The sequence below is a fragment of the Hypanus sabinus genome, unplaced genomic scaffold (genome assembly GCF_030144855.1).
Source record: "Hypanus sabinus isolate sHypSab1 unplaced genomic scaffold, sHypSab1.hap1 scaffold_462, whole genome shotgun sequence".
Lineage (NCBI taxonomy): Eukaryota > Metazoa > Chordata > Chondrichthyes > Myliobatiformes > Dasyatidae > Hypanus > Hypanus sabinus.
Genome location: NW_026781334.1, coordinates 220,542 through 243,626, shown reverse-complemented (window position 1 = coordinate 243,626; position 23,085 = coordinate 220,542).

The window sequence follows — 23,085 nt, the reverse complement described above, 5'->3', positions numbered from 1 at the left end:
AAATCACTGAGGTGAAGGAATGAATGTAAGAACACATCTGATTTATAAATAAAAGTGAAAACTGTTTCCCAGTGCACCCTGCTGCGGGCCCGGGGTTAAATCTGCAATAGGACGCAAAGATTCCGTTACTGTTTGTTTCAGCACATAACCATTAGTTCCTCCTCAGGATCGGAGCAAAACTTGGCAGTGGGGATCGAAATTGGTATCTCACTGTCTAACCTACTTACACAAAATTTGGGAATTTGAATCCTGCCCATGGAGGCATCGAACGACATATCACTCAGAACCCGGTCATTTATCAACCATTTCCATCGCTTCTGTCTATTCCAAACCCATTTTCCAGCCCATGGACAGTAGCCTTCTATGTCTTGGCCTTCCAGCTCTCTCACTAAACGGTTTCATACATCTTCACCATCTTTCTCAGGCTGTACAGTTCAGGTTTCAAAAGTTGGATGAAAACAACTTTTACTCTACCGATGATAGATCCACGAACGTAAATATGAACTTCCCAATTGTAGACTGTTCCGAAATGGCGGTAAATTCCTTGCTATCTACCTTTGTTCTGCTTTTCATGACCTTGAATACATCTGCCAGGTCTGTATTTTGCAGAGACTATTCCAAGGATGACAAGCTCGGTCTCTGATACCCTTTCTCATCATGAATCACCCCGACCAGAACAATACCCTTGTGAACGTCACCGATGGAGAAGCTTGCTCAGACCGGATCTCTCCGTTGATGTCAAGGATCAGAAAGAGATCAAACAGATACCTGCCCCAGCTATGACATTCAGATGGTTCTGTAGAGTGAACCTACACCATCAGGGGTCGGGGACAGAAACATAGAAAATATTAGAAGTAAAAATCTTCCTGGGTATCAGCTACAAGGTAAGATACTAAACCATTGCAAAGTGGTTAATCTGCCGGCGGTCAGTGTCGCAACGAGCAACCACTGACAGCTCCTGCAAACTGGATTCGATCCGGATCACTGGTATAGGTTTTCACTGCGGGAGAGGTACGTCCTGGCGAACCGCTACGGTTCCGTTCTTCTCCCAACTCCCGAGGCTTAGCAGGTTGGTAGAGAATTGGACACTGAAAAAATAATTGTCCTCTGGTGAGTCGAACGGAGGTTTTCTCCGGTGGTTCGACAACGAGAAGTTAAACCTGCCCGACACATCACCGGCAGCAGTCCACACGCCATCGAGTACACACAGACAGAAAGGTGCCGGTAAAATCCCAGCCACATCATGAAGGATGACACCCGCCCTTCCTATGGGCTGATTGTTCCACTCTCCTCAGGGCAGAGACTACACACCATCAACACCAGGGCCACTGGACACAAAAACAGTTGTTCCCCCAAACCGTGAGACTGATCAACTCCTCTTCCCATTATTCCACCACATCACCCTCGACCACGTCTGCATACAAGTAGCACAGTGTCACTTTATGTATATACAATCCGTCTATGTACAGCATATAACAGTTACATTTAATTGTGTTTCATAGTATTGTTTTTATTTGTTCTGTTTGCATTCCGTTCTCCTTTACACTCTTGTACTGAAGAATGACAATAAAAACACATGATTCTCTAATCCCGAAAATTTGGATAAATTTCTACAAAGTAACACCCGCACTTTCTATTCCTTCTAACACCGCTTTAGCTGCCACACTTTCGCTTGTCGTTGCTGTTGTTTGCATCCATGTGTAACTTATTCGGGTATTAAATTGTACTTTCATGATCGGGAGATATTGAAAGCGGCCGTGGCCGCGGTCAGTTCTTTAGTTTGTGAATGAATCGCAGCAGTGACGTCACGGGGTATTTCACAGCGCTGATGAACTGTTCTCTGAACTTGGCCTGAGTCACTCCATAAATAAATGTGTTTGTGCAACAGCTTAAATTCAGCAACATGTACCCGACCTGCTTAAAGATATATTCAGAATCGGTGTTAACATTGGGATCTGTTTGAAAAACGTGATATCTTAAGAACTTTACAACAGTGGGTGACCACAGTAGAATGAAGCTGCCGGATATGGAGAAGAGTAAGATCACCGACCTCCTCCTGCTCTCCATCTCCGGGTCACTCCGGTTGTCTCCTTTGCTCTGACCCCTTAATGCCTTGCGCACTCGACTGGCCAATAGGATGTGTCTGACTGTCAGAAAGTTGAGAAGCAGGATTAAAGCAAAAGGGATCAATGGAGTTAAACTCTTGTCCAACCTATCAAAAGCCACCCATCCTTGCTCGGTGTAATAATCTGCCCTTAATTTGCAGAACCAAAAAATGTTATTAATTAGTGCCCCTGGCTTATGTATAAAGTAGAAAGGAACGTTTTTGAAACAGATCAGAGTGCAGGTAGTCATCAGAACCAAAACCGCAGTTTTCCCGGTGCAATATTTTGCTTTCAGCTTCTGGCAACAGATGGCGACAAACCGATCGAAGGTGAAGGTGACGGTGAGCCAGACGGAACAGTCTCTGGATGCACACTGCAGGACAAAGATAATGCTACACACTGGGTAGATATCCAAGAAGGTTCCTGGGAAATAAAAACTGATCCGCCTCAGTATGACTGCAGTAGTAACAGCCATTATGTCCGCCGTTGCCATGGCCACCAGGTAGTGCGTGGTGCAGTAGGAGAGGCCGCACTTTCCCTGGGAAAGGATCCCAATCGCAACTAGATTCACTGCAGAAAGAGAAGAGAAATAAAACCGAGAAAACTCAGTGCAATAATCTTCTGAGCAAGGAGTATAGTTTGGAAAGTTTAAAAAATAATTCAGCCCTTCAGTCTCCCTTCCAAACATACAAAGCACAGACTGAAGTGACAAGAGGGAAATAGGTTACTGTACTCAGGGCTGCATGGGACTGTTGGGAAAGTTGGAGAGCTCGATTCCATTCATACAATCGGGTAATAGAAACCCACAAAACACAGGCTTTTCAAACTCACCTCGGTTATGCAAATACCGATGACTATCCACACAAATCTCCTAGTCCTGAATTCGGCCGGATCCCCTCAGCCCCATTCCTATGGAAATTTCGATCCAACTGTTTTGTAAGCACTGAAATTTTACCGATCTGTAGCTGTTCCTCCGGAATCCTCTCCCAGATAGCGTCTATTGAACCGTACCGAGTCTTAAAAGGAACAGATGGAATGGACGTGGTGAGGATGTTACCAGTTTTCGGATGGTCTAGATCCGGGGCGCGGCATCAGAACACAAGGATGCTTGCTTAGTAATGAGATGAAAAAGGAATTATAGGTGTGATGTAATTTTATATGGTTGTCTTTATAAGCCAGGGCACCGAGCATACATTTACATGTTACATCTGCAGATGTCATTGATTAGACAGCATGTCAACATTTCAGCAGGTAAGTGGGTAACTGTCAAGAGAATTTCAGCAGACAGATAAGTAGATAACAGTCAGAGAAGGAAGGGCAAGAAGCAGATGCTAGAGAGAACCCCAGTGGCTCTACCCCTTAACAATAAGTACTCCTGTTTGAGTACTGTTGGGGGAGACGGCCTATCTGGCGGAAGCCACGGTAGTCGCCCCTCTGGCACAGAGTCTGGACCTGTGGCTCGGAAGGGTAGGGAAGTGTCAGCGATTCTGAAGAATTCATTTCCACAGACGGTTGTGGAGGTTAAAGCACTGAGTATATTTCAGGCGGAGCTTGACATTATCTTGATTATTAAGAGTGTCAAATGATTGTGTGAGAACGGCGGAGAATGGAGTCAGGAGGAAAAGTTAGTCAGTGATAATGGAATCGCTGCTCAAGAACGAATGATCTACTTTTGCTCATGTGTCATATGGTGTTATGGTCATATGGTCTTACTATTCCCTGTAAGATGTATCGCATTTTATATCGATATCCTTAAAATATCTGCCTTCTTACCTTAAACCTGTGTCTCATAGTTCAGAAGTCGGCTGCATCTGGAAAAAATCGCGATTCTGTCTTTGCACCTTCTCTATGATATTGATAATGTTATAAAACTCGATGCGCAATAGAAAGAGGAATAATACAGTACCGGAACAGATCCTTCGACCCAAGGAAATAAAAATAATTAGCCAACCATGCTCCGATGTGAAGAAACCTAGCTGATTCAATTCCTATAACCATCGCTCGCCGTTGAGAGACGCGTGTTTGCAAAACCCTTCTGCAGTCTCCCTGTCGCTATCATGTTCTCCCAGTTGTGTAACCAACAGATCTGAGCTGATATTTTGACACGTTATCTAATCAATGACATCTGCAGCTGTAACATGAGGTAATAACTTTATGATCAGTGCCTTGGCTTATAAAGCTAACCGAATTGCATCACACCTATCATGTTAAGTCGCCATTTTCAGCGACCATGGAGGCGATATAATTAAATCATTTCATATATTGATTGATGTCTATCTTTCTTTCTACAGAGTGAATGCTAGTGAAAAATGTAATTCCATATATTCATCAGAATTTCTTCACTCACTGTCACGCCATTGAATTGAATGCACACGTCATTGCAGTGGTGGGACCGGAATCAGGAGTTATCTCAGAACATTAACAATCCATGACATACACAACGATGTTTCATAAAACATAATGTTAACGTCATAGCCAAGAACAAGTATTGGTAAAAGTCACTGGAACAGTTGAATTAACTTGACACAATAAAGACCAATCGCTCTTTTTATCATGTGTCCCCGATCACTCTCAGTAACTCCAGAGCAATCGATTCTGCGGATTTGAAACAGAAGAGGGTAAGCACTTTTGCTGTTTTTCACCAGTTTAGTAAGCTTATGTAACAAAATTAACAGCAGAAGAAAAAGGAAATAACATCGGCCAAAAACAAATTCAATAGGAATCACTTGGATCATTCGCATAGCGCTACTATTTTAAAACTTCTGTTTGTACCTGCAATATAATGGCCAAAAAATCAACAGCACCGATTTGATCTGCAACTTACATTACTTATTATCTGCCAGAAACCGGGCTACTTGGCAACTTCTTCGCACGATGTCTCTACGTCGTTGTACAATCTGATTTTTCACTAAGAACTTTAAACGCTCGGAAAGACAACCATGGAAACAATACCTAAGCCTCTCTCCTGGTTCAAGCAAAACCATTGATTAGCAAGGAAATATTTTCAACTATAAGTCAGACCGGGAGACAAGCTCGAGTGTAATGTTACAAAAATAACAAAACAATATTATAGTTGCTTACCAGGGACACCAATAACTGCAATTATGATATAATATATTTTCCTGATTCCGTTGAACGTTTCCAGCATTTTCTGTGTGAAGTTGCTGATTTACAAGCAACTACACTGAGATGTTTGTTGCAGCTGTCTTTAGTATATAATCCTCCACATCTCCACAGGGACAGTAAGGTTACAACATCATTCCGTTTCACAATCGTCTGAACTAAATAGCACGTCATGAAGTTCGAAACAGTTTGGATGTATCTGGCATCAAAATAACGATGAATGCCCCAGAGTACCGAGAAGTCTTTATAAGTTAATCAACCAAAGGCGTAGTTACTTTCAATCAAAGACGAGGCTTTTCATTAAAACAGACTTGTGTTAATCAACAGATCCATATTATTTCAATGTCGGCCTTTGCCCAGTTGCGGCCGTTAATCAATGCTGTTTGATACAGTCACCTGTCATTGCATCAATACTGAATGTTGAGATTAACCCTTTTAACGGAGAGATTTCAAATTTAAAACGTAATTTGCTCTCAAACTTGAAAAGCCTATATGGTGCATCGTTTGCCATATTACTGGATATCGGTTGTATTGAGATTATACGGTTATCAATGTTCCAACAGAAAGCTGGTTACAAATACCAATAACTTCCTGCAATATCAAACCTTCGATATAAACTGCAAATAAAATTGATCTAGAAGCGGCACAATAATACAAAAGACCAACTTTGTCCAAGAATGCGAACTTCAACGTAATATACATAGTTAAAATTGGTTAAAAATCAATTAATATGGTGCCGTACATAAAAGGAATTATTCTAAAAGATGGTGACATAGATATTTAAATCGTTACTGCTGCCGAATCAATACATTATTTGAAAGTAACACTATAACCGAGAACATGAGAATCCACAAGTGTACAGCTATCGATCCAATATAAGTATTTAATCATTATACCTAATCAAATCAATGCATTCCTCCAACTCTCAGCCCTCTGTTCATGACGACGCCTCTTGTAAACGTGAAAATAAAAGATAATGAAGTTGCAAATGTCCTACACATTTATTCAAACTAACTTTCCTCAACAACATTTCCTATAAATTTTACAGATGTATGGACCGACGATTTGTCTGAGCATGAAATTTTGTCACGGCCTTCCAGCAAAATGGCAGCAAAGTCTACGCTCGCGGGAGCATTTCAGTGACTAAGCGGCCGTCCACCCGCGCACCTGTGAGGGACCAGAGCACCTAAATGTGATTGCGATCTGACTCATCAATTTTAGATGACGATTTTAACGCGATCAAACAGAATGTCAAGAAGTCACTCTGCACTATCCATGGTCCCGAATCTGCCCACTCTGTATATCCATGTTCCTTCAGCTGCTCACTCTGTACCGTCCATGGTCTTGAAGATGCTCTGTCTGCACTTTCTATTTCACTGAAGCTGCACCCTCTGCATTTTCCATGGTCCTGAAGCTGCTCACTCTACACTGTTTAGTGTCCTGAATCTGCGCACTCTGTGCCGTCCATGTTCCTGAAGCTGCTCACTTTGCACTATCCTACCTCCCCAAATCTAGAGTCGGCTGATGTGGCAAATATCCCACTGCACAGCGCTGTCACTCATTGTCATGCCAAGTACGTTATCTCATGGACGAAATAGTGACTGTGTTTTTGCTAAAAATCTGCTTAAAAAAAAACTTCCCTTCTATTTTACACGCAAACCTGAAACAATGGTCCTTCATCCGCTCTAGGGATAAACTTTGGCGTGTATTTTGGCATGTTTTCTGGTGTTTATATACGTCTTTACTGCAACGAACCTGCTTCCACACTGCAAGGTCGAACTTTGAATTCTTGTTAAACCACAACAACTCCTTCTGCTCTGCACGATCTTTTCAGCGTTATCTGAGAAGAATTATAACAGTGCACGTGGATACAGACTGACATGTCGGATTGAGATTGATCAAGGTAAGCGTTTATCTAAAATGAGTATTAGTTTCCCTTCGATTTTACATTCATATGGTAGCCCAATCCAGTCTGTTGGTAGACAAATAGTAGCTCAAATCTAATTCACCTTTGCCATTTGCATATAAAATTCAGAAGTTTCAGATAAGTTTTCAGTTGTCGATCCATGAATCTGAAAGTTGAAAAGTCATTGTCCTAAAACTACATTTTACAACTATTTCAGCAACACTGCCCGTCAGTCATTTTGCAGGAATTCTACGTGCATCATATCTTAATTCTCGTTCTTTAAAACGATAATGGTTTATTTCGAGGCGCGCATTAGGAACATGGCAGGAAAGTGGAATATCCGGGGATCCGACGTCACCTCCGTTCACATGGGGAATTTTGGAACTCTACACAGAAACTCCACCAGAGATCAGAGTTCAACAGGGGTCTCAGGCTGTAAGATAGGGGCTCCTTACCACGCCGTTACGTTTTCCACTTTGATTTCAAACATGCTACAAATATATTTTATTCAAAATGAGCCTCCAAATTTGCTTCAGATACCATGTTTGTAACGGAACGCTGTATAAACCACAGATTTTAAAACCGATGGGTCTTCTAGTGCTCGACGGTTTCAGGATCATCATTGCTGAATTATACGACACAGAGTGACTCGGCTGTTTAGATACAGAATTCGCTTTACGACTGAAGACCGAGTGTAGTGGTCGTTAGATCTTTAACTCACTGTGTTCTGCAGGGATCTGTGTTGATCCATCTATATATATATTCTGTGTGACGTGGACGGAAGGTTGGCAGAGTGTGTTTCTGTCTTTGATGAAGATGCAAAGTTGTTTTTTTTTTTGCCTTCACGGATAGCGTAGTGCTTTATCAAATAATTTAAGGTATTCTATACATACAAGATATAACAAGGGCAAAAGGTTTACTACTGCGAGGTTATGACCTCTCAGGGATAAAGAGGGGAACATTTGCTTGGATTAGGTGTATGTGAGGGAGGTCCTTAATGAGTACTTATCACCTGTATTTAGGAAGGGGAAGAACGTGCAGGATAGCGAGATTCGTACTCAGCATATCGCTTTGCCGGCGCATTTCAAGGTAAAGGAGATGTAAGTGTTGGATCTCTTAAAGAACATTACAGTGCCTGTTAGCCCGGTGCCCGACAGGATATGCCCAAGGGTACGGACAGGGACAAGAGAAAATATTTGCTGGGTTCTTCATCGATAACTACCAGTCCTCTTTAGCCACAGGACATGTCCCGGAGGATAGGCTCGTATCTATTGTTCTTCCATTAGTCAAGAAGGGAACCGTAGTTAAACCTGGAAATATAGACCAGCGAGTCTCACGTCAATGATTGGAAAGTTACTAGAGAGAATTCTTTGGGGTTAGGATTCATAAGCATGTGATCCAATTAAAGAGAGCCAGCGTGGATTTGTGCGGGACAAGTCGCATCTTATCAATTTAATCGCGTTTCTCACGAGGTGATAAGCGTGATTGATGAAGATAGAGCTGTCGATGCTGTGCGCATGGATCTAGTGAGGAGTTTGACAATGGGAGGCTCATCCAGAAGATTGAGATGAAGGGGATTCACGGGATTTAGCCACTGGGACCCGGAACGAGCTTCCCAGAGAGGACAGAGTACTTATCCACGCTAGAGGTCTGTGATTAATGGTGTTTTGCAGGGATTTGTATTGGGACCTCTGCTGTCTGTGATGTATATAAATGACATTGTTGAAAATGTAGATAGATGAGTTTATAAATCTGTGGTTCACATGAGGATTGCCGCTGTGGACAGAGAGACGACTGGCAAAGAATGCAACAGGATATCGGTCAGTTAGAGATATGAGAGGAAAGATGGAGTTTGGAGTTTAACTCAGTCAGCGGTGAGGCGCTGCACCTTGGCAGGTCAAATGGTAAATTGTCCCACACTGTTAAATGGATGATTCTAATCAGAGTTGATGAGCAGAGGAGACATGGGATCCAAACCACTAAAATTCGTCTCAAGTGGCGGCGAAGTCTGCCGCCTCCCAATAGCCTCCCGTAATACCCACCAGCAGCAGTTATATCCCCTGCGATGAGGCATTTTGAGAGGCTGGTTGTGAAGAAGATCAGTTCCAACTGAGGAGTTGTTTCCTTCCGTTCCAATCTGCATCACGTCACACGACGTCAACAGCAGATGCCATTTCATTGGCTCTTCACTCAGCGCAGGAACATCCGGACGGGAAGTTACTGACGACCGGATGCTCTTTATAGACTCCAGCTCAGCATTGAACACCGTCACCCCCTCAGAACCTATCACCAAGTACAGGAACTGAACTTCACTATCTCCCGGGAAACTGATTGCTCGATTTCCTCATCGGCAGAGCCCGGTCAGTTCGGATTGACAGTAATATCTCCTCCACATTCACCGCCAGTAGACGTGACAAATGATCAGCGACCAAGGGCGACACGTTCACAACAGATCACAAAACTACTCGATACCGCAAGGGTGAAAAGACCCTGATGGGAGTTGTATATAGATCCCCAAACAGTAGTAAGGATATGGTCTACAAATTACACCGGGAGGTAGAAAGTGCATGCCGAAAGGGCAATGTTCCCTTCAGCTCACAAAATCACTCCATACTCTTCCTCTTCTAAATACACTTCCTCTTCTGAACGGCGATTCGTTGTAGTGTGTGATATTCCTTTTCAGGATGTACTTTGAGCCGACTAAATGATTCGGGGATTTTGTGATCACCTTGAGGATACGGTGAAGATGAGGGCGGAGACTGCCATCGCTGCGGGGGGCCGCGTTGCTTCCTGATGGCGGGACACGAACTCCATCACTCCGTGCAGATTACAGCGTCGAGCGGAATTAAAATCGTCGAGAATGAGAGCTGAAACCGAACAGATGATCAGCGCCGTCTGTGTGCGTCGGACCGGTCTCCATCTCTGGTCGCCGCTGCCGGCGGGCGGAAGGTGCGAGACTCTCCGGTCTCAATCCGTCAGGCTCCTGGACGGGATTCACTGACCAGTGTTGGCCGAATCGATGGTGGTGACGAATCGACCAATTCTAAAATTGTTTATTTTCTCCTCCTAATGCTGACAATGAAATTAATCACAATGTAGCATTTGGTAGCATGCATAGTCTAATACAAACTTTCTAACTTTCTTTAGTTTGGATTTTGACGTTACCTTTTGTCTTCACTCTCTCTCTCTCCCTCTTTGATAAATATAGTGCTATAGATGGTTCTAATACATCCTGTTTCATTAGAATGTCTTTGGTTTAGAGGTACGTTTCTGGAATTATGGGATGCCCACAATATTCAGGCATACTGCTCGCTGGATTACTTTTTGTGTTTCCCACATTGCAAAAATTATATATCTGAGAAGAGTTATTTAACAATACAACTCAAACGTCTGTCTTCACCGGAGTTTGAACGTTTTGTGTCAGAAGTTGGATACTTATTTATTGTGAAATATTCTTGGTCAACCTTGGACTGAAAGAGGTTACAGATTTATTAAAAAAAATAACGATTATAGAAATGTACAGCTTACAACTATAAGTAGCCGTGGATTGTAACGGCCGATATAATATTATTAGACACCTTGATAAGGTAGATATTGAGAATCTTTCTTCTCATGAGTCGGATATGAAAACCAATCAGAATGAAGTTTAGGTGTGGGAAATGTTACTTTAAAAAAATGATTTGAGGGAACAGCTTTGTTTGAAACACAGAGATGTGCTGAATCCCGCAAGGTGCCAGAGGGGACAGTTGAAAAGACTACGGTCACTACCTGTAAAAGACAGGCTATTGGTTGGACAGCGTGCCCTGCAGAGCCTAGTCCTTAATGAAATGGTGAATAATAGTGGCTGGAATATGGATTTTGTGGCCATTTCTGCCTGAGCTCGTGGGAGGTTTTGTAAATGCATTAACGACCTGACGTGGGGGATCATTGATCTCTCCGAGAACTTGCACATAGTGGCCGGTCAATAAATATGTTCGTACAGCAGATGTAATTTTGCAGCAACATCCGACTTGTGAGACATATTCAGACTCGTTTCACTCTGCTGCGGCCAAGTGGTTTCAGGATTATAATAATCGGCAAATAATTTAAAAAAAAACAAAACAGGTAATAGAATTAAAGGACAGTGTGTGGTCGCCGGCTTGAGAACTACAGCTGACTGATCGAGACCGAGTGCCTGCGAGCCCATTCCGTGCCCGAGTCCGCTGCAGGCCGGAGGCTGAACAAGAGGGTGTTTTTCCGGGGTTGGAGACCCGTGTATGTGCTTGTCTTGGAGGGAGAAACGGAGCTTGTTTTGTTGCTGGTCTTTTGTTTCTTGTTGTCTCCCATTCTGTTCTATTCTGTGTTGATTTCCCAAGCATTTATAATCTCATGTTGTAGAAAAAGTACGAGTCTATTCCTGAAGGAAAATGACTGCAGGACAAAACAGTAACTGAAAAATTATTAAATGTTAAAAGAATACATGATTAATTAGCTGTGTTGTTTACTGGATTGTAACTGCAATCGTAATTTGCATCCCTGCTGTGACTCTCCCCCCCCCCGGAGTATACTCTGGACTATAATAACGACCACATTCAGCAACCTGATTCATTGGGATGATTCGCGAGAAGATGGGGTACCCGCTAATTTTCCAGATCGACCGGATCTATTACCCTGTTCTTGCTGCCGTCGGTGTCCCAGGTGAGATACAGACGATTGAAGTTAAATATCACTGTAAGGCTGTGGTCAGTCTTTATCCGTGTGGAGTGTTTAGTGTGGATAAAGGCAGCTGGTTTAATTGTTTTTAAAATAAATATTAACGGAGACAATGAAATGTGCTGCTTGCGTAAATTTCAATAAATAATGCATATAAATAAGTGAAAAAGCTCTATTTGGCGCACAGTGTTCAGATCAGAGATAACTAATGTTCCTTTTTTAATGTCGGTGGTTCTGAACATCATACAGACATATTAAATCAGCAATTTTACCCATTATCTTGTTTTCGTATCTGCTATTGATGTGGAGTCTCTGCAGCTTATTTTTTTGTCATTTTGTGGTTCACCAGTGGACTAGAATAAGTGATTTGTCACGTTATGAGTCAGTGATGCCCATCGCCAGTAGATACCATTCCCCTGGAGACTCAGGAGATGCAGATTCTGGACACTTGCTGCTCTGAACGGAATGCTTTGACCCGAAACGTCGACAGATACACACATCTGAGTTCCGTCAACGGATTATTTTCATTCCCTTCGAGGCCCTGTCGTACAAACAAACGAAAAGACGTCCGTCCCGACCAAGATGGACTCACAAAACATTTATGCTTCTCTGCCCCTTTATCTCGTAATTCATAAAACTAAAATCTATGATTCTATCCTCCCTCGCCTTAGGTAAAATCAATGTCTGGTCATCTGCCACCCTCCAGGACAAAGGACTCATGAGATCCGCCGCTTTCTGAGTGAAACATGTCTCCTCATTTAACTCCGAATGCGTGACTATTATCATTGACCTGTGTAACATGAGAAGCCCTGCCTGTGAGAGAGCGCATTGCAATGGGGCAGTCGGACTGTTGTCAGGGAGGACCGGACAATACAGAGACAAAAAAAAACCTCGGACGGTTTTTTTTTTCTCACCAGTCACTATAAAATTCGAAAAATACCACACGTTCCTTGAAAAGTAGGTACATAAATTTAAAAAATGCTGAAATTCCTCAGCGGGTGAAGCAGCAGATGTGCAGAGAGAAAGATATGGAAACTTAAGGGTCGATCGTGAGTCATCCGGACAGTTGTGATTGTTACTAACATCGCATTTCGCTTGTCAACACATCGAGTAACTTCAACGATCAGAGTTCCTTCTATTCTTTCTTGCAGGAGGTAGTATGTAATCATAAAATAAATATATTCAAATAGTATTGGGAGAAATTGTAGCTGACTTTTTATATATTTAAAGGTCTTTATGTGCGCCGTAATTGTGTCAACATAATTGTAGATTTCCTGTCTCTTGCAGTGAACTTGGTGGCAATTGTGATCCTGTCACGAGGAAGGTGCGGTTTGTCCAGATGCATCACTCGCTACCTGATGGCCATGTCAACGGCGGATCTGCTGGTGGTTATTGTCGAAGCTCCAATTGATATTTAGCATTTCCTTCAAATATGAATTTAGGGAACAAACCACTGTCAGGCAGTACTTGTGACTTTGTCATCAACAGAAATCACAGATACTTTCATATCACCTTATAGTTGTTACAAATATCTCAAGATATCGTTCACAGCACACTGATCACTGTTTCGAAACTACGACGGTTTTTAGACCAATCATTAGATCAAAAGTGATCGTAGTGTTCGGGTCCGCAGATACTCCTGTGAAGAAGCTAGACAACTATTGGACAACCCCGCGCCTAGTCATCGTTCAGTCACCAAACTGGGACGTCAAGTGTTCTCACTTTTGTGACTCAGACCTCTACGTTGTTCTCCATTAGTCCCAGGGTCAATAAGACCAATGAATTGGTTGTAGATGGAAACCAGAGGTCCACGAACCAGTAATCATCGGAAGATCAGAGCTGGAAGGGTCAGTAACTTAAATCCCTGGGTGTAAGTATCTCGGGGGACCAGCCCTGGGCCTATCAAAGAACTATTATTGCGAGGAAATGACGTCAGCGTCTCTACTTCCTCAGGTTGTCATTGCAAACTTTGGCGATCTTCTATCGATGTGCGGTGGCACTGTGCTGACTGGCCTGGTATGAGAACACCAATGCCTTTGAGCGGAAGATCCCAGAAAAGGTAGTTAGAATAATCGCAACCATTGAGCGCATCTGCATGAAACGTTACCGCAGAGAAGCAGCATCCACGATCAGAGATCCTCACCACCAAGCCCATGCACTTTTCTTGCTGCTGCCATCAGGTAGAAGGTACAAGTGCCTCAGGACTTGCACCACCAGGTTCAAGAGCAGTTACTGCCCCTCAACTATCGGGCATTTGAACAAAAGGTGATAGTTATATTCATTCAGGGAATCTGTTATCTTGTTACTTCATGTTAGTTATTTATTGTTATTTATTTACATCTGTATTTGGACAGCTTGTTTACGGCCAACTCTTCCTCATGTTTACAGTTTGCAGTTGTTGATCTATAGATTTGCTCAGTGTGCCGGCAGGAACGAGAATCTCAGATATGCATGTGATGACGTGCATGTACTCTGGTAATACATTTCACTTTGAGCTTATCTGCAATTGCCGCTTGTTCAATACGGAGAAGGAGGCTGTTCGTTTTTGTCGTGTGTTAAAGAGCCTACCTGATGGAGTAGCGGCGTTTTTATAATTGCTCCTACTCTACTTAACTTACTGTTTCTAAATTGATTTGTAAACTTACTTTTAAACACAATATTGATTTACGATGAGTCGTACCAAAGCTGCTAAAAAAGAAGAGGACCCTCCTGTAACTTTGAAATCTATTTTGGAGACATCTCGGAAGCATAAAAATGAACTTTTAGAGGAGTTCCAGCAGGAAGTCCGGCAACTCAGCGCTGAATTTAAACGAATGGATGTAAAATTGGATTCTATTCAAAAAACTTTAAGTGAACACGATAAACGGATAAAAGAGAATGAAGACACTTTGACAATCTTGAATAGGAAGACTCATGACCTGGAAAAGATCCGTCATAAGCGGTCAAAGGGTGATGACACATTAAGACAGAAGATTATCTACTGAGAAAATATAACCCGAAGAAATAACATACGTATTCTGGGTCTTAAAGAGTAAATGGAAGGCAATCAGCCTTCGGAATTTTTTGGAAACCATTTGGCTAATTTATTTCCGAATATTTTAAAATCGCCACTTAAAATAGACCGAGCTCAGAGATGGCCGGTATCAAGACCCGCTTCAGGAGATCGACCCCGTTCAGTGATAATCTGTCGTCACCACTTTCAAACAAAAGAACTTTTAATTCGTGAATCTCGTCGGAAAGGTGTGATTGATTATTAAGGCCAGAAGATCCGAATTGTGGAGGATTTTTCTTTGGGTGTGGGTGCGTCCTTTCGTTTCTATCGGCTGTTTTGTTCTCTTAGCTTCATTTGTTGCTTGGTTACTTTATCTTAAAGCTTATTGTTTGCATTTAATATGCATTCCAGCGGTTTCTTCTAACCTCTCTCTTCAGCAATATTTAAAATGGACCATCTTATTAATTTATTTAGATTTAATGTGAAAGAATTAAATCATCCCGTGAAACGTAATAAGATTTAATATATTAAGAAACTAACTGTCTCAATTATTTTTTTCTACAAGAAACACATGTCCATAAATGTGATCATTTGCGTCTTTTCAGCCGTAGGAAGGATTTATTGTTTCATTCCTTATTTCAGGCTAAGACAAGAGGAGTTTCGGTTGTTAGAGACAATTCAGTTACTTTCGTTCAATATAACGTAGTGTCTGATAACAAAGAGCGTTTTGTTATTGCGTTAGGGAAATTAGTTAATAAATTAATGTTTTTTGCTAATTTGGATGCCCCGACAATAGATGATCCAGGATTTTTAACGCTATTTTTCGTTTTTATAAGATTTAAGTCTGTATTCTCTGGATTTAGGAGGAGACTTTAACTGTTGTTTAGACCCCGTTTTAGATCGCTCATCTTTTAAACGATTGAGTTTTAGTAGATCTGCCTCATTTATCCAATCCTTTTTAATGAAATGTGATATTGATGATACTTGGAGCTTTTTGTTTCCAACAGATAGAGAGTACTCATTTTTCTCTCATCATCATTATACGTATTCCAAGACTGATTATTTCTTTGTTGATAGTCCATTGATTCCCTTGCTTCGTTCCTGTGAATATAAAGAAATTGCTTTTTCAGATCATGCTCCCGTGTTTTTATCTTTAAATCTTCCTGGTATCTCGCAGATAAACAGATTCTGACGTTTTAATCCAACTCGGTTATCTGATAAGGAACCTTAAAAAATATTTACGCTACCAAAGACTTCGTCTTATTTTATGGGATGTTTTTAGGTTTATATTAGAGGACAAATTATTTATTTTACCGCAAGTGTTAAGAAAAAAGCTAACAAGGAGAGAATTGAATCAGCCAATCAGTTGAAACAATTAGAGCAAAAATATGATTTGGCTCCAGATCCTGCTTTATATAAAAGACGTGTTGAAATTAAAACTAAATACGATCTGCTTTTAACTTATCCAATTGAAATTCAACTTTTAAAAGATAAAATTCAGTTTTACGTTCATAGAGATAAAACGGGTAAACTATTGGCTAGCCAATCAAAGACCTTTATAGATAAACGCCAAATTAAAGAAATTTATAAAGCTAATAGTGGTAAGACATCTGTTCATTCTGAAATTAACAATACTTCTCGAGAATTATCTTCTAAACTCTATAGTTCTGATCCTCCTAAAGAGAATATTGTAATGAATAATTTCTTCGATCGATTCCTACACTTTCTGAGGACAATCGGAAATTGTTGGATCAAACCATTTTTTATGAGGAAATTGCCGAGGTTGTTCACTATTTGCACTCGGAGAAGGCTCCAGGACCTGATGGATTTTCCGGAGAGTTTTATACGGCTTTTTCCTCTTTGCTTATACCTCACTTATATTCAGTTCTTTCCGACTCTTTTACATTAGGTATGTTGCCACAATCTTTTTATGAAGCCTCTATTTCGTTTATTCTGAAAAAGAACAAGGATCCAACTGAATGTTCTTCTTATAGCCCAATTTCCATACATAATGTTGATACTAAACTTTTATCTAAACTTCTTGCTCGTAGTATTGAAAATATTTTGCTATCTATTATTTCTGCTGATCAGACTGGATTCATTCAAACTAGATACTCCCACTTTAATATTCGTCGTTTATTGAATGTTATTTATTCTCCTTCTAAAGAGATATCGGAATGTGTGATATCCTTAGATGCCGTGAAAGCCTCTGATCAGATTGAATCGAATTATTCATTTCAAACTTTAGAAAAAATTAACTTTGGGCCCGATTTTATTTAGTGGATTACATTAATTTATTTATCTCTCTCTGCTCATGTTCTTACTAATTCTCGGAATTCTAAACCATTTAAACTTCATCGTGGAACCAGACAAGGCTGTCTTTTGTATACACAAGGAAATCTGCAGATGCTGGAGAATCAAGCAAAACACACAAATGCTGGTGGAACGCAGCAGGGCAGGCAGCATCTATAGGGAGAGGTACAGTCGACGTTTCGGATCAAGACCCTTCGTCAGAACACAAAGTGTCGCTTAATGCTAATGACCTTTTACTAGTGTGGAGTCTTCTTTACCATCCGTACTTTCTTTACTCTCCTGCTTTAGTCAGTTTTCAGGGTATGAACTTACCTTTCATTAGAGTGAACTCTTTCCTGTGAATAATTTGGTATCAGTTAATACTGACCTTCCATTTAAAATTGTAAGAAACCGATTTACTTATTTGGGCGAAACAATTACTGTGAATTATCAATTCCTTTTTAAAGAAAATATTTCTAAATTTCTGAATTATGTTAAGAAGGCACTATCAATTTGGTCACCCCTTACTTTATCGTTGATTGGCCGAATTAATTCTATTAAAATTGGTATTTTGGCTAAATTATTATATTTATTTCAGATCGTACCTGCTTCTATTCCTAAATCCTTTTGTGATTGCCTGGATTGTATTATATCTTCTTATATATTGAAACATAATATTTCTCCAATAAATAAAGTTCAGCTTCAAAAAGCTAAAAAGAATGGAGGTTTAGCCTTTCCCAATTTTAGGTTTTACTCCTGGGCAGTCAAAAGACGGGATCTTACGTTTTGGTTACATTATGTTAATCAAAAGGTCTGTCCGATTTGGGTTTTTTCAGAGGCTAATTCTGTTAATAAATTTCTTTCATTTCACTTCTCGGATCGTTAGTTCCTGTATCTTTAAGTAATTTAACTGATAAATTTGTAGTTAAACACACCTTGAGTATTTGGGTACAATTTAGAAAATATTTTGGTTTATTGAGTTTTTCACTTTGAAATCCCATATTTCTAACTATTTGTTAAACCTTCTATGACTGATGTAGTTTTTATGGAGTGGAATAGATTGTGTATTAAATGTTTTCAGGATTTGTTTGTTGGAGATAGTCTTTCTTCATTTGGACAATTGCATGCTGAGTATAGCCTACCCAAAACTCACTTTTCTCGATGTTTACAAATTAGAGACTTTTTGCGTTCTCAAATACATACATTTCCTAAAAGTCCAGATAAGAATTTACTTGATACATTTTTCTTAATTTGAAACCCTTCCATAATGGATCTATACCTAATATTTATGGTATGTTGTTGGGAATGAGAAATATTCCTTTAGACAATATTAAAAATCTCTGGGAACACGATTTACAGATTCCAGCTTCTGAGGTCACTTCGAATAAAATGGTTAAATTGTTTAATACCTCATCATTATGTGCCCGTCATTCCCTTCGGCAATTTAAAGTGGTTCATAGGGCCCAGATGACTAAAGATAAGCTCGCTCAATTTTATTGGACTATTGGAATCTCCCAATATTGGAAGGAAGTATTCCAAAGTTTTTCAGTGCTTTTAAAGTAAATTTTAAACCCAATCCTTTGACTCTCTTATTTGGTATTGTTGGAGGAAACAATTTGCATATTTTGGTCTTCATGTCTCTTCTAGCCAGGAGGGCATTGCTGCTTAAGTGGAAGGATGCCACTCCGCCTCCTCATACTCATTAGTTAAATGATGTTACGTCATGCTTTAAATTAGAGAAGATTCGCTGTTTAATTTCTGAACCTAAACAAGATTTTTTAAACATTGTGGGGACCTTTTTAGAATTACTTTCAAAACCTTTTATTTGCTATTGAGCACAGATGCTGGCTAACAATGTGTTTTATCATATGATAAGGACTTTTTCCTACACTTCTTTTTAACCAAACAGCTGTTTTTTTTTTCTTTTTCTGGTAGTGGTTTTAGATTTTTTTTGTATAATAAAATGATCTCTTTTCAATATTATGTTTAAATTTATTGTGTACAGATACGGGGTAATGAGACTATATTTGTGATTTCCATATATTGTAATCGATATATATTATATATCCTACTGTACTCTGCATTCCTTTATGTAGGAAATCAACAAAAATATTGAAAAGGAAAAAAAGGTTTTGCAAAACTGGACAGTTCAAATGTAAATTCTTAACATTCCGTAACGCTGCTTTTTGTCATACAGAGAGAAGTACGGGCTACGAGTGTTGACCAGGCAGCTTCAGACACGGGCTGACGGTTGGGATAACTGTTGAAGTGTGTTATTTAAAGTAACATCATATTTTTGCTCACAGATTGTGAAGTGTTGCAAAACCTGTGAGTAGCAGAGGCTCTCTCTGTTTTTTTTTAATTTCCCTCTCCGTACTTCCCTATTGTACGCTGTTTGCATTATGATGTAAAGTCTTCCAACATGACATGCGTGTTACTTTATCAAAGATCACCTCACAATTTAATGTTCGTATTCAAGCTGAGCATTCACAACTTTCACACTGATAGGTCATTAAAATTGAAATTTAATTTTAACCTGCCTATATTTTAAATGCATCGCCTGGTCATTTAATGTGTTCATAAATAGGCATACATATACTACTATATCATTAATTCATTTTAAAAACTACTTTGATAACTGCATTTCAATTGTTAATAAGGGGTACGTTTGCTGTGAGCCAGTATTGCGCCCCAGACGGAACTATACAATGATTGAGTGTCTTCTGTAAATGTTGCGGAAGTGAGGGGATGCGGCCATTTCTTTGGCTGACAAATTGGACACTCTCTGAGGCCAAGTCGGCCAGGGATGAATTGGATCAAACTCACAAATCTGTTCAAGTGCCAACTCAACCACCAGCCAGCACAATTCAAAGTCCAAAGTCAACTTCTTATTTCAAAGTACATGCATTTCACCATATACTACCCTGAATTTCAATATCTATCAGGCATTCACAGTAGAATGAAGAAAATACATTAGAAAATGAAAAATGCAAACAAATGCTGACAAGCAACTAATGTGCGAAGGAGGACAACTTATGCAAGTACGAAGTAAGTAAGTAATACTGAGTTGAAGAGTTCTTCAAAGTGAGTCCATAGGTTGTGTTCATTTGTCACTTCAATGTTGAAAAGAGTGAAGTTACCCTCGCTGGTTCAGGGGCCTGATTTTTAACGGTCAGAGTTGAAAGTTCACCACACCCACCCAATACTGGTGAAATTCCTGCAATATCTGATGAAGCAGTGACGTACTCAGATCACCCTATATTTTAACAACCATAAAAAGAAAAACGGCCGTTACCAAAATAAACCGAGGCATTTTACAAGGCGACTCTTCACTGTGGTTCTGTTCGGCTTTAAACCCGCCCTCTAATTTACTGAATCTGACGCACATTGGGTATCAAATCTGAAATAATGAAATGAGCTATACCTTAACACGGCTTCTCCACATGGGTGATTTGAAATTATATGCCACTCCATCAGTTAAGCTATGAATAAATTCAAATAGTAGAACCAATTTCGAACGATATAAAGATGAACTTTGTGCTGGAGAAACGCAGGACATTAAAAATAAGACGGGTACATCAGAGAGAACAGAATACAAAACAGAGAAACAGGATAAGAGCAGCAAACATACAAGGTGGCTGTTCCGTGTTACACCAGCCGCGCACCCTCGCAGCGTTCTTCACCGGAATCTTCACAAGAACATTTCCAATGCGATAGAGGTTTTTACCTTTTTCTTCAGGTCGAGTAAAAATAAATATACTAGCCCTGACGAAAGGGTGAAATCAGACCAGAACTTCTCATATAACAATATAACCATATAACAATTACAGTATGGAAACAGGCCATCTCGGCCCTTCCAGTCCATGCCCAACGCTTACTCGCACCTAGTCCCACCGACCCGCACTCAGCCCATAACTCTCCATTCCTTTCCTGTCCATATTCCTATCCAATTTTACTTTAAATGACAATACCGAACCTGCCTCTACCACTTTTACTGGAAGCTCGTTCCACACAGCTACCACTCTGCGTAAAGAAATTCCTTCTCATGTTACACTTAAACTTTTGACCCCAAAGTCTCAACTTAAGTCTTCTTGTTTGAATCTCCCCTAATCTCAACGGAAAAAAAGCCTATCCATGTCAACTCTATCTATCCCCCTCATAATTTTAAATGCCTCTATCAAGTCCCCCCTCAACATTCCACGCTCCAAAGAATAAAGACCTAACTTGTTCAATCTTTCCCTCTAACTTAGGTGTTGAAACCCAGGTAACATTCTTGTAAACATTCTAGTAAACGTGATTTTTTTTTCACGTTTCCAACACGCAAGTCGATTCCTTTGTTAGTTATTAATAATATTTCAACGTCCATGAGTGTGCAGTTATATCAATTAAAACTGAGATCGATTCCAAATGAACGATATCAGCTCAATACTGTAATGATATAGAGCATATCGAGGGTGTAGTTATTTTCGCTTTAGTGCTGCCCACAAAAATACCATGGCAATAATAGAACCACTGAAGGATCGCACCAACTTCGGGCGTTTATCCAATGTGCAAACGACAACAAATTGTGCAAATTCAGAAATAAACAAATAATAACAACTATTTCATAAGCCATACATATCTAGAACAGGAGATGAAGAGTTTTTGGGAGTGAGTCCATAGGCAGTAGGGACATTTCAGTGATGGGGCAAGTGAGGTTCAGTGAAGTTAGGCCCTTTGGCTCAAAACCCAGGTGCCTGACAGGTTTTAACTGTTCATGAACCAGGTAGTGTGGGGTCCTGACTCTCCTGAACCTTCTCCCACATGACACCAGCGATAAAAGAGCATGACCCGCGTGGTGGGGAACTCCGATGATGGACGCCGGTTTACCGTGACAGCGCTCCGGGTAGATGTTCTCAATGACGGGGAGGGCTTTATCCGTGACGGACTCGTCCGTATCCCTTACTTTCTGTCGGCTTCTGGATCGTACTACACCACTCCCTTTGCTCTCAACACCATTTTCCTTTCTAGTCAGCGACTTCCTTGCAATTTATTAGTCTGCGCTCCCCGTTCACAAGGTCGTCATGTCCCAGCTGAGGAAGTGAAACACACGGAGATCGCAACACTGAGCAGTTCAGTTCATTTTGCGGTCGTGACCCGGAACACGTTCCCTCCGGGAACTGCTTGTCCTCCACCCACGCACCCATTCCTCCAACCCGTCCCGTCCTGCATTTTATTTTCAAGCACCTACAAATAATCCGCAAGAAAGCTCTTTTGCAGAATTGCAACTTGTAGAATTCGTGATTATGTTAATTAAATGTTGTCGATATTTTTTCACGTTTCCAACACGCAAGTCGATTCGTTTGTTAGTTACCAATAATATTTCAACGTCCATGATTGTGCAGTTATATCACCCTTTCTCTTTATCCGTCCTGATAATCTATATTTTTATGCTCCCCAAAGCTAACCGCAGATACCCGGTTCTACTACTGACCATTGGTTGACGCCAATGACTGAAAACTTCCTGAGGATTCACTGCACATGGTCGGAATCTCTGTCAGTGATTGCTGATGGGTAAAGTGCGTGGTGGGAGTAACACAGACAAGCAGTAAATGGAAATCCCCGGCCAAGGAAAAGGACGATTGTTTGCTGAAGGTTCACATTCTGGGGACCAAGTTAGTGAGGTGAAAAAATGGATCAAGGAACCCATCTGATTGATTGAAAAGAGTGAACACTAATCTCCAGTTCACCCGGCTGCGTATCCCGGGTTTATGTTGGGATGCAATGGGGCAGAATGATGGAATTAGTGTCAGTCGTCGCATAATTCTCGTCTCGGGTTTGTGCTGAGGATCAGAGCAAAGCTGGGCAGTGGGGATTGATGTGAGCATTTCACTCTATGTGTGGGAGTTTGAGTCGTGGCTATCGAGGCATCGGGCTACATACAACTCAGAAGCAGTCTGTTGGATCAATTATGTCCATCGTTTCTATCCATACCA